Here is a 13,245-nt window from a genome sequence, read left to right as displayed (position 1 = left end):
TTGCCAAGGCCAATTAGAAAGTCAGCGGTGCTGGGAATACCAGTCGGCAGGGTGTGCACCCCACTGCCCCTCCCCCCCACACACCCCAAGAGGGTTTTCCCTTTGCCCCGTAGTTCTTTCTTCCTCTTCCTCCTTCACCTCTCACCCGGGTACCCCTCCAACCGGCTTGGCCCAGAAGGAAGCTTATACGTTTGGATAAATGCCAGAGTGGGTTTGAATTCTGGATCTACCACTGACCATCGGTGAGGTATTGGTCAAGTTATTTAATCTCTTTGAGCCTCAGTTTCCCCAGCTGCTGTATACCCACCCAGAAGATGGAAGGATGAACGTGGTAGTGTTTGCAAAGTACCTGACAGTAGTTTCCACTGATGCTAGTTACACTCAGGTTAGTTCTGTCCCACCTTTTTTTCAAATGCAGAGCTGTTGATTTTTTATAATCTTAACAGGAATGAAGGAAGAAATTTTTGTGTTAGGACTTTTGAGGAAGCTTTCTAGTGGGTTCCTTAAGCAAGAATTATTAATAATGATGATAGACAACATGTATGGAGTATTCCCCATGCTCACGGCTCTGTTCTCAGTACTTTACAAGGACTAACTCATTAATTCCCCCACCAGCTCTGTGAAGCAGGAACTACTGTCATCCTTATTTTATAGACCAAGAGAAATACCCTCGTCCCCTAGAGAGTGGGCTCACCTATCTACTCCTGCTGGATTGTTTGTTGAAGAATGGCTTTGGACCTCTCATGATTTAAAAAAATAATAATTTATTGAGGCCAAATTCCTATAACACAAAATTAACCATTTTAAAATGAACAGATCAGTGGCATTTAGTACATTCAGGATGTTATGCAGCCATCACCTCTGTCTGGTTCCAAAACATTCCCATCACTCCAAAGTAAAACGCCTTATCCCTCCCCCAGGCCCTGGCTACCTGTGTCCTGTGTTCTGTCTCTGTAGATTTATCTATTCTGGATTATTTCATATAAATGGATCATATAATACGGGACTTTGTTGTTTCTGACTTTTTTTCACAAAGCATAATGCTTTCATAGTTCATCCTCACTGCAGCATGTATCAGTACCTTTTTATGGCTGAATAATTCTCCATTTTATATACCACAATTTATATGCCACATTTTATATACCACAATTTGCTTATCTACTCATTTCTTGATGGACATTTGGACTGGTTCCACCTACTGATTATTGTTAAGTCCTGCTGCTACGAACATGCTTGTACATTCACTCATTTGAGTCCCTGCTTTCAATTTTTCAGGATATATACTAATGGGTGGAATTGTGGGATCATACACTGATTCTATGTTTAAATTTTGAGGAACTATCAAACTGTTCTCTACAGCAGCTGAACTATTTTACATTCCCGCCAACAACGTGTGAGGGTTCCAGTTCTTCCACATCCTCATCTACATGTGTTATTTTCCATTTTTTAAAAATTCTAGTGGGTGTAAAGTGGTAACTCATTGTGGCTTCAGTTTGCATTTCCCTAACGACTAAGCACATCTTTTCATGTGCTTTGTGGGCTCTTTGTATATCTTCTTTGGAAAAATGTCTGTTCAAGTCCTTTGCCCATTTTTTAAATTGAGCTGTTTGTCTTTTTGTTGAGTTGTGAGGGTTCTTTATATAATCTGGATACAAAACCTTATCAGATGTATGATTTGCAAATATTTTCTCCCATTCATAGGCTGTCTTTTCACTTTCCTGATGATGGCCTTGGATGCACAAAAGTTTTTAATTTTGATAAAGTCCAATTTATCTATTTTCATTGTTGTTTTTGCTCTTGGCTTGGCATCACATCTAAAAATCTATTGCCAAATCTAAATTTATGAAGATTTACTCCAGATTTCTACTCAGAGTTTTACACTTTTAGCTGTTACATTTAGGTCATGTACCCATTTTGAGTTAGATTTTCCATATAATGTGAGGTAGGAGTTGAGCTTAATTCCTTTGCGTGTGGAAATTCAGTTGCTCCAGTACCAATTGTTGAAGAGACTATTCTTTCCCCATTGAATGGTTTTCCCCTTGTGATTTTAATCTCTGTGGAACAGGCATGAAGACAGTTAAAGAAGAGCAGGCATCTCAAGCCCTGGTCTGGGAACAAGGGGAGCTATTGGGACAGGTTGCTTGGCATGTCAAACAAAGGATTGGGAAGAACATTTCTAGAACTATAGCCCTGCATGTAAGTGGGGGGATTTCTCGCTGTTTATGATTTCATCAAACATGAGTTGACTGACTTTTCAAATTGATATGATTTATCCAATGCAATGGAAAGAAAAAATGATGCAAACCATTGAGGTTACATCCAAATCCCCAGTTCAGAACTCAGTGCAGCTGACATACCAACACGCCAGGCTAACCTTTGTACGGGGAGGCCATGTGATTTCCATCACTTGAGTAATTTACTCCCTCCACTTGCTTTTCTAATACTCCTGAATGTGAAGAGCATTATCCAAGCTGGTAATTACAGTACAGTATTTTACAGTTTTCAAAATGTATTCATATTCTATTGCAGTGAATTATTAACTAAAATAAGATCTCACCCTAATCTGAGAGAGTCAGTGAACTTGAAATTGTAAATAAAACACTTAGGAAGGACTCCACATTTATAATACAGAAACCACAACAGACTTGCTGTTGAACTAAGAGAACAGGAAAAGAGGATTAATGTCTTCTAAGTTTTTACTATATGTTAGACACTCAGACAGATGCACAGTTTTTGTTTTCTCATTTAATCCTTGCCACAGCCTGAGAAGCAGATATTCTGATTCTCATTTTACAGATGTGAAAACTGCGGCACAAAGAAGTTAAGTCTCTTGCCCCAGGCAGATCTCTAAGAAGCGTAAAAGCCAGGATTTTAGCTCAGATCACATGGTCCCAACGTCCACCCACTCTCTCTCTCTTTTTTTTTTTTAAATTAATTAATTAATTTATTTACTTATTTTTGGCTGTGTTGGGTCTTCGCTGCTGCGCGCAGGCTTTCTCTAGTTGTGGTGAGCGGGGGTTATGTTTTGTTGTAGTGCGCGGGCTTCTCATTGCAGTGGTTTCTCTTTGCTGCGGAGCACGGGCCCTGAAGCGGGCGGGCTTCCGTAGTTGTGGCACATGGGCTCAGTAGTTGTGGCTCGTGGGTTCTAGAGCACAGGCTCAGTAGTTGTGGTGCACTGGCTTAGTTGTTCCGCGGCATGTGGGATCTTCCCGGACCAGGGCTCAAACCCGTGTCCCCTGCATTGGCAGGCGGATTCTTAACCACTGCGCCACCAGGGAAGTCCACACCCACTCTCTTTTAAAGACTGAAAAATCATTGGGAGCAAAGTTTAGTCCAATTGTAATAAAAAAAATAAAAAATAAAAAGCCAAAAAAACACCCAAGTAATCCAACTGAAGCTTCTCTTGTTTATGTACATTTAAGATGATCGAACTGGGATATCACGTTGGCCTCCCATACACTTGACCAGAAGTTTCTAGGAAGCCAGCACCTGTTTGAGAATCATTTGACTCCTTTATTTAAAATCGACAATTTCAAGAGGCAGTTTCATCTTTCTCTTTCCCTCAAACAGTTCCCCAAGAGATCTTCTGAGCTGGTTCTAACCTGGACTTGCCAGTTCTTCCTGAAGGTTTTAGCAGTTCTAGATTTTAGTTAGTTCTGGGTTCTGAACATCTAGAGGTCACAGGGCAGGAGAAACATGTACAGGAGTGTCTGGTTACCTAGAGTTACAGAACCGCAGGCCAGCAGGGCAAGCCAGCTGCTGAGCCCTCAAATGCAGCTTCGCTCCTGGAGGCCACAGTTGCTGAGAATCCTGCTGGAAACCCAAGCACCTTAAGCTGAATGGTCAAGCCAGCCCCAACCTGAGGTGCCGAAAACAGCCAGCCACATACAACACGTCTTAAACTGTAATTCTTTTTGATCCATCAACTCCACTTCTGTTGATTTATCCCAAGGGAATTAATATGAAAACTACAGATCTGGCTACAAGGTTTTTATTTCTCCCCTCAGCATTTATTATAATAAATCAAATATAATATAAATATCTTGCATGTGGGGATTGGATAAACCAAACAAATATATCCATTTAATGAAATACAGTTCAGCTATTTAAAGTATGGCAAAGAAAGACTAATTTTTTGACATAGAACGTTGTTAAGTGAAAACAAGAGCTAAGTCAAAAAAATTACAAAGCAGTATTGTCTGTCAATCTATTATCTCTAGCTCCAAAACCTGATAATGTAAACCCTACTAGCAACAGGAGAACTCAGCTATAGGAATTATGGACATTTTTGTGCTTTTCCATATTCTCCAGATTTTTCTGTAATTTACTTGTTACTTTTGTAATTGGTAAAAAATATTATTTAGGCAAAAATTAAAACAGAGCCAGAATCCTGTAGCTCTGTTTAGAGAAGAACATTAAATTTCAGCACTTCAATAGAATTTGCTTTCCAGAGGATGAGATTTGCAATTTTAAACACGTATTTAGTCCATCTCACTGACCAACCTGGATAGCTGAGAGCAGACTATGTCATGGTTGTGATAGTCTGGGGATTCTCTTTCCCTTTTACCTAGGACCACTGACTCCTATGGGATCAGGCCCCTGTGATTGGCACGTCCCTGAGTAGCTACAGAGCAGGTACTAACCAGCCTAAGAAGTGTGGGAAGGACCTAGTGCCTTGCACACTATTCCTATTTGTTAGTTGATTGACAGAGCTCCTTGACTCCCTTCAGAGGTCCCTCCAAGAGCCAGAAGGGAGTTCTAACTATAATCTCTCCACTCTTTATTAACTTCCTCAATTAATGCATTGCAATAGATGCAGGAAAAGCATTTGACAAAATTTGGCATCCATTTATGATAAAAGAAAATCTCAACAAAGTTGGTATGGTGGGAACATACCTCAACATAATAAAGGCAGTATATGACAAGCCCAGAGCTAGCATTCATACTGAATGGTGAAAAGCTAAAAGCTTTTCCTCTAAGGTCAGAAACAAGACAAGGATGCCCACTCTTGCCATTTTTATTCAACATAGTATTGGAAAGCCTAGCCACAGCAGTCAGACAAGAAAAAAGAAATAAAAGGCATGCAAATTGGAAAGGAAGAAGTAAAACTGTCACTATTTGCAAGTGACATGATATTATATATAGAAAACCCTAATGACTTCATCAAAAAACTCTTAGAACTAATAAACATTCAGTAAAGTTTTAGAATACAAAGTCAATATACAAAAATCTGTTTTGTTTCTATACACTAATAATAAACTATTAGAAAGAACAATTAAGAAAATACCATTTACAATTGCATCAAAAAGAATAAAATACCTAGGAGTACATTTAAACGAGGAGGTGAAAGATCTGTACTCTGAAAACTATAAAACATTGGTAAAAGAAATTGAAGACAACACAAATAAATGGAAAGATATTCCATACTCATGTTAAAATGTTTATACTACCCAAAGCAATCTACAGATTCAGTGCAATCCCTATCAAAATACCCATGGCATTTCCACAGAAATAAAGTCTCTTCAATAAATGGTGCTGGAAAAACTGGACAGCCATATGTAAAAGAATGAAACCAGGCCACTTTCTTATACCATATACAAAAATAAACTCAAAATAGACTAAAGACTTAAATGTAAGACCTGAAACCAAGAAATGTTTAGTAGGAAACATAGGCAGTAAGCTCTTTGACATTGGTCTCAGCAATATGTTTTTGGATCTGTCTCCTCAGGCAAATACTTTTTCTTGTGAAAACTATAACACATTGATAAAAGAAATTGAAGATGACACAAAAATAAATGGAAAGATATTCCATGCTCAGCGATTGGAAGAATTAATATTGTTAAAATGTCTATACTACCCAAAGCAATCTACAGAGTCAAGGCAATTCCTATCAAAATTCCAATGGCATTTTTCACAGAAATAGAACAAATAGTCCTAAAATGCATATGGAACTACAGTAGACCCTGAATAGCCAAAGCAATCTTGAGAACAAAGAACAAAGAACAAAGCTGGAGACATCAAACTCCCTGATTTCAATTGATGAAGAGAAGAAATTGTGGTATATATTGATATATACAATGGAACGCTATTCATCCATAAAAAGGAATGAAATCTGGTCATTTACAACAACATGGCTCGATCTTGAGGGCATTGTGCTGAAATAAGTGAAATAAGTCAGGCAGAGAAAGACAAATACCATGTGATCTCACTTATTTGTGGACCCTAAGAAACAAACAAAAACCAAGCTCATAGATAAAGAGAACAGATTGATGGTTTCCAGAATCAGGAAATGGGAGTTATGTGAAATGGGTTAAGGAGGTCAAAAAGTACAAAATTACAATTGTAAAATAAATAAGTCAAAGGGATGTAACGTGCAGCGTGGTGACGATAGTTAATAAGACCGTACTGTATTTTTGAAAGTTGCTAAGAGAGTAGATCTTAAAAGTTCTTGTCACAAGAAAAAACATTTTGTTTAATTTAGTTTTAATTATGCATGGGGATGATTGTTAATTAGACTCATTGCGGTGATCCTTTTGCAATATACACCAATATCAAATCATGAAAAAAATTTAGAAGAGAATTAAGTACAACAGCAGTTAAAAAAAAATAAAGATGAGGCATTTTCTTTTTTATGCTATTTGTATTCATACTTGGCATTCTAGGGCTGGTGGTGTTGGTTTGGGGTTACTAAGCCTCATACTCCTGAAAAGTCATGCAAGAGAGTGACTCTACTAGCTCTGGAGTATGTGAGAGCAACGACACAACACGGGGTCTGGAGGTGGGCAGGCACACACTCACATCGCACTCCGCATCCAGCCTGCAAAGTAATCTTGGGCAAATTACTCATCTATCCGAGTCTTGGTTTTCTGCATTTTAAAAACAGGAATAATAATCCTCACTTGGCAGGATTGCTGTGAGCCCTAAGTGAGATTGAAAATACGTGACCCAATCTGTGTCACAAAGCATGTGTTCTGTAAGTGTCTCCTCCCCTCCTGGTCTTTATTAGAGTTTTCAGCATAAATAAGTGTGTGGTATTTTAGGATTTTAAAAATTCATTCTCCAAAGCTAGACTGATGGGGTGTGAATCCCAGCTCTGCCGTCTACCAACTGGATGACATTGGGCAAGTTAATTTCTCAGTGCCTCTGTTTCTTTACCTATAAAATGGGAATAGGGACTTCCCTGGCGGTCCAGTGGTTAAGACTTTGCCTTCCAATGCAGGGGCTGCAGGTTTGATCCCCGGTCAGGGAACTAAGATCCCACATGCCTCGCAGCCAAAAAACTAAAATACGAAACAGAAACAATATTGTAACAAATTCAATAAAGACTTTAAAAATAGTCCACATCAAAAAAAAAAAAAACTTTAGGAAAAAAATGGGAATAAACCAACCTAATAGGGTTTTTCTGACAATCAAATGAGTTAAAATATGTAACATCCTTAGAATAGAGCTTGGCTATATAAATGGTAACTATAAGGTTGGCCAAAAAGTTCGTTCGGGTTTTTCCTGTAAGATGGTACAGAAAAACTGGAACGAACTTTTTGGCCAACCCAATATTATTGCATTATCATTACTGTTATTATTATTATTATCATTTATGTTCTCCTCACTCTTTATGCAAGAGAAAAAAGGCACAGTTTACACACAATATCCACAAAACAATAATATGTCAACGAACAGATGTAACAAAAGATTTGTTAAACCTTTAGGATAAAAATGATAAAACTTCATTGAGAGCCTTAAAAGAAGATGATGATGAATAAATGATGTATACCACGTTCATGGATTGGAAGACTCAATATCATAAATACCTCAAGTCTCCAATAATTTATCTGTAAGTAAACCTGACTTTAAAATTCTTTTGGAAGAGCAAAGGGACAAAAAGGAGTTAAGGCAATTTTGAAGAAAAACAAAGAGGAGTGACTTGCCTTACCAGACAAACACCAAGATTTATTATTGAGTATAGAAATAAAGCAGTTTGGTATTAAGACAAATAGACGTGACTCTCTTCCACTGTGTTAAAAAAAAATGCACTGAGATATTTATCCTGTCAGTTCTTGGGGTGGTTAGGTGAGGCCTGGGGCAGCCTTTTCCAACTACTCCAATGTGCTGTATGAAGATGATCATTTTCTTTGTGTTCATAATGTGAAAAGGTTACAAAGCACTGGAATAGACCAGTGGACTAGAAAAGAGAACTCAAAGAGATTCTCATACACATGGAAATTTTATCATGTCCAAAAGTAGTGCCATTACTAATCTCTTAGGACTGAAAGGATTATTCAAGAAATGGTACAGCTAGTTTTATATATATATTTCATATATATGTATATATATGAAAAAATTTTTAATTGTTTTTCTACCTCACACCATAAGCAATAACCAATTTCACATGAACTGAAGATTAAAATATAAAAAAGAAAAATACTACAAAGTTTTAAAAGAAAATTTAGGAGAATATTTTGATACCATGAGATCAGAGAAGAACTTAGCAAAAGCAGAGAAAGCTCAAACTATAAAATAAAGTACTAATAAATTTGACTATAGACATGACCAAAACCACCAGGAGTATAGTCAGATGACCAATGAACCAACTGGAAAAAAATTTACAACTTACATCACAAAGAGCTAACATCACTAATAAATAAAAAACCCTCTTGCAAATTAATAAAGTAACAATAATTTCATATGAACAGACAGATCACAGAAAAGTATACGTAAGTGGTCTTTTAAAAACCTAAAAATATTTTATTTCTGTGCCAGAAGTTCAACTTCACTAACAGTAGCAGAAATGCAAATTAAATCCACATTGAGATACTACTTTTTACCTGTTAGGATGGTAAAAGTCCAGAAGTCTGATTTATGGTAACATCCATGGTGTAGGAAACACACCCTCTTACAACACTGTGGGGTATAAATTTTTACAACCCCTAAGGAGGGAATTTGGCAATATCTATTAATTACAGTCTCATATATCCTTTGATCATTCATTTCCATATCTAGGAATTTGTCCCTTAGACATTTGCACGTATGTGTGTAATGATAAAAGAAAAAGGTTACTCAGGGCAACATTGTTTGGAAGAGCAAAAGATGGGAAACAACCCAATATTAATCAGTAACTGGTTAAATGTTAATTACAGTACATTCATACTACTGAATATTATGGAGCTGTAGAATGAGAATAATCTTTAGTATAGTACTGATATGGAATAATCTCCAAGATATACAGTAAAGGAGAAAAACCCCTCAAGATGTGTAATAGTATATACAGTATGTTAATATTTGGGTTGGGGACTTCCCTGGTGGTCCAGTGGTTAAGACTCCAGGCTTCCACTGCAGGGGGCGTGGGTTCGATCCCCGGTTGGAGAACCAAGATCCCCACATGCCACATGGTGCAGCCGAAAAAACCCCAGAAAAACCATATCTGGGTTAAAAGGTAAAAGAGACAATTTATCTTTGCTTTTTTATGTGCATAAAATAATTTTGTAAGGATATTGAAGGAAATTGGGTGACTAAGGTAGGGCCAGAGAAGAGAGACATCACTATATGCTCTTCTGTACCTCTTGAATTTTGAGCAATGTGCATGAAATGAAAGGTTTATTTATTTATTTGTTTGTTTGCTTGTTTATTTACATACTTATTTAGGCCATACTGAACAACTTGCAGGATCTTAGTTCCCTGACCAGGGCTTGAACCCGGGCTATCTCAGTGAAAGCACTGAGTCCTAACCACTGGACCACCAGGGAATTCCCATATTTAAATTTAGCAAATTCACTATTAATACATTGAAATTAAAAAAAATTTATACAATTAAAGACATCATAAATATATGTAAAGATAAATCACATACTAGGAGACTGTATTTTCAACAGATGTTACTAACAAAAGATTAGTACCCAGAGTTCCAGTTCAATAAGAAAAAGACAAACCAGTCAATATTAAAATGGACAGAAAATAAGATGAAAACATTCACAGAAAAAGAAACATGACTGGTCAATTAACATCTTTAAAAGGCATGTATTCTAACAATTAGAAAATTGTAAATTAAAATAAATTGCCATTTACTGCCATGAGATTGGAAAATATTAAAAATTCCGACCATCCCAAATGTTGGTGAGGATACAGGATATGTAGAACTCTCAGGCCTGCTGGTGGGAGTGTAAATGGGTGTTAACACATTAGACAGCTACACAGCTATAAAGTAGAAAATATGCATACCGTTTGACACAGTAATTGCACTTTTTGGTACGTATCATAGAAAACTTCTAGCACTTGTGCATGAAGAGACACGTACAGAAAATAGTCATTGACATACTGTTGGTACTAAAAAAACAACAGGACAATGGATAACTAATGGTATAGTTACAAAATGAAATATTACATACCAATATTCCAGTTCTAATATTCCTATACATATGTATATATATACATATTTAGATATACATACATATATATCAACATGGATAAATCTCAAACACATGAGGTGGAATGAAAAGCAAATTTTAGAAGCATACTATTTAAATAAAATTTTAAAACATTCCAAATGATTCTATGTAATGTTTGTCCTTATTTACATATACAGCAAGTCTTAAAAATACACTGGAATTAGAAATTCTAAATTCAAATAGTGGTCCCCCCTGGGCATAGGGCGAGGGAGGGGTACCTGTGGGACGGTTTCCATGTCTGCCATATTTTGGTTTTTGTCTAAAGTCTATCATTGAAAGAAAAAAAAGAAAAAGGTAACATTTTATAAAACTGGTTGGTTGTACCTATTATTTTCTGTACTTTTTAATGTCTGAAATAGTTCATTAAAATAAAAAAAGAACACAGAGATTTAGCATAGAGCACTAAAGAGCACAGATTTTTCTGGTTAGGGTTGATCTCCCATCTCTATCATTTGTAAGCACTGTGACCCTGGAAAGTCTCATAATCTCTTTAAATCTCATTTTCTCCAGCTGCAAAACGGGGATAATGATAACAGTTATAAGGTGGGGTAAGATAAAGATTGAACAAGGTTATGAATGAATAATCCTGGTACATAGTAGGTGCTTAGTAAATATTAACCAGTATTACCATTGTCTCTGTTTGACTAGGGGAAGGGCATTCTTGAATCACTCTGACTCTTCATTTCTTAACTCTAGAAAGTGAGATTTTGTGCATTAGATCCCCAGAACTTATTCCTCTTCTAACTGCCAGTTTGTACCCTTTGACCCACATCTCCCCAATTCCCATACCTGCAGCCCCCGGTAACCACACCTCTACTCTCTGTTTCTATGAGTTTGGCTTTTTTAGATTCCACATGTAAGTGAGATCATACAGTATTTGTTTCTCTCTGTCCGACTTATTTAGCATAATGCCCTCAAGTTCCATCCAATAAAAATGGCCAGATTTCCTTCTTTCTCATGGCTGAATAATATTCCATTATATATTTATACCATGTCTTCTTTAATTCATCCGTTGATGGACACTTAGGTTGTTCCCATATCTTGGCTATTGTAAATAAAGTGACAATAAACATGAGAGTGCAGACATCTTTTTGAGATCTTGCTTTCATTTCCTTTGGATGAATACCCAGAAATGGGATTGCTGGATCACGTGGTAGTTCTATTTTAAATTTTTAACAATACTGTATTATACACTTGAAAGTGACTTAAATGTTTGCACACAAAAAGGAAATGGTAATTATGTGATGTGATGGAAGTGTTAGCTAAATCTATGGTAGTAATCATATAGCAACATATAACTGTATCAAATCAACATGCTGTACACCTTAAACTTCACAATGTTATATATGTCAATTATAGCTCAACTTAAAAGAAAAAAGGAAATGAGATTTTGGTCTCTTGTCTGGATGAAACGTAACTGAAAATAAGGAGATAAGCTTGGAACAAATTTTTTTTTAAGTCTGCTTTTAACAGAAAGCTTAAGTTTTGACAAAAGCTGCTAATTAGGTCTGCAAGGAGGATACAGTACTGATTAAATCAGCTGTACCTGCTAGTGGAAGATCCTCCAAAATAAATGAAGAGCTATCAAATTCTTCCAGCACTGTGGGGCTGCAGTTACATGCTCAGCTCTTTTGGGCTCGTTCTCATGTAATCTGCCAGGATACCCACAGTGGCACTTACTGCAGACTTCTTGGTAGGAAAATACGGAAAACATACCTGAGCAGTCCTTCCATGATTATTCACTGTGCTCCTTCTCAGTACCATCATTGTACAGGGGCTAGGAGTGACCCTGAAGTGCCCCTGCTTTAATAACTGAATCATCCCACTGCAGAAACAAAGGAAATACCAAAGCACAAATGCCTGAACAATGTGACAAAAGTATGTGATTAATTGCTTCACTGAGTGGTAAACACAACAAGCCTGGGGAATTCACAGAAGGGGGCAGTTGATGAAGGCTGCAAGAAACAGCTCCAGCTTTTCTGTCAGACAAATGGAAGTTGAAAGCAAGCCCCCTCCCACCTCCACAGGAGGTGTACTCTTCCTTACCTACATGGTTACCCATATGACTTGCATTAGCTAATGGGATGTTAGCGGAGGTGATGTGAATGAAGGCTTCAAAATGCTTGCCCAGTTGGGTTTTGAGCCTCTTGTCATGAGATTGTTGGGGAGGATAAGCTTCTCCTCTATCCTCTTCAGTTCAGTACATGGGGGCCTGCAGATTAAAGCAATAAAAGACAACAAGAGAAAAGGCACACACTTTTTTATTAATATTTTACACACTTGAGAGTTTACAGAAAAAGAGAAACACAAAGAAGTGGTTAGACTCAGAAGCTCATATACCATTTTAACAAAGGAAAGGGGGTTTGAGATTTGAGGGATGATGTTTTGTGGAAAGTAACTAAGAAATATATGGGGAAACTAATGGAGCATAAGGGTTATTTTAGAAAGATTTTTTAATGCAGACTCATCTCAGTGCTGACTCTCCATCTCCAGTGAAAAGAGTTGCTCTCCTCTTCCTGGTATGAGAGAGGAGAGGACACCTTCACAAAGGGAAATTTATGCCCTAATTTTGGGCAGAAAACAGAAGGGCAGAGAACTCTTCCTGCATCTTCTGATTCTCAATAACACTTATGCCAAAGTGGTATATTTTGGGGTTGCATATCCTGAGCTCATTCAACATGCCCAGTTACCTGCAGACCTCAGATGAATTCCCTTCCTGGAAGTGGGTCCATAAGTAGATCTGATGTTTCTCAATGTTGGGGTGTGCCCCTTCACTTACCAGCCCCTGGTCCCCAAAATTCCACCA

This window comes from Eschrichtius robustus, chromosome 4 (genome assembly GCF_028021215.1).
Source record: "Eschrichtius robustus isolate mEscRob2 chromosome 4, mEscRob2.pri, whole genome shotgun sequence".
In the NCBI taxonomy this organism is placed as follows: domain Eukaryota; kingdom Metazoa; phylum Chordata; class Mammalia; order Artiodactyla; family Eschrichtiidae; genus Eschrichtius; species Eschrichtius robustus.
This window is presented reverse-complemented; position numbering follows the sequence as displayed.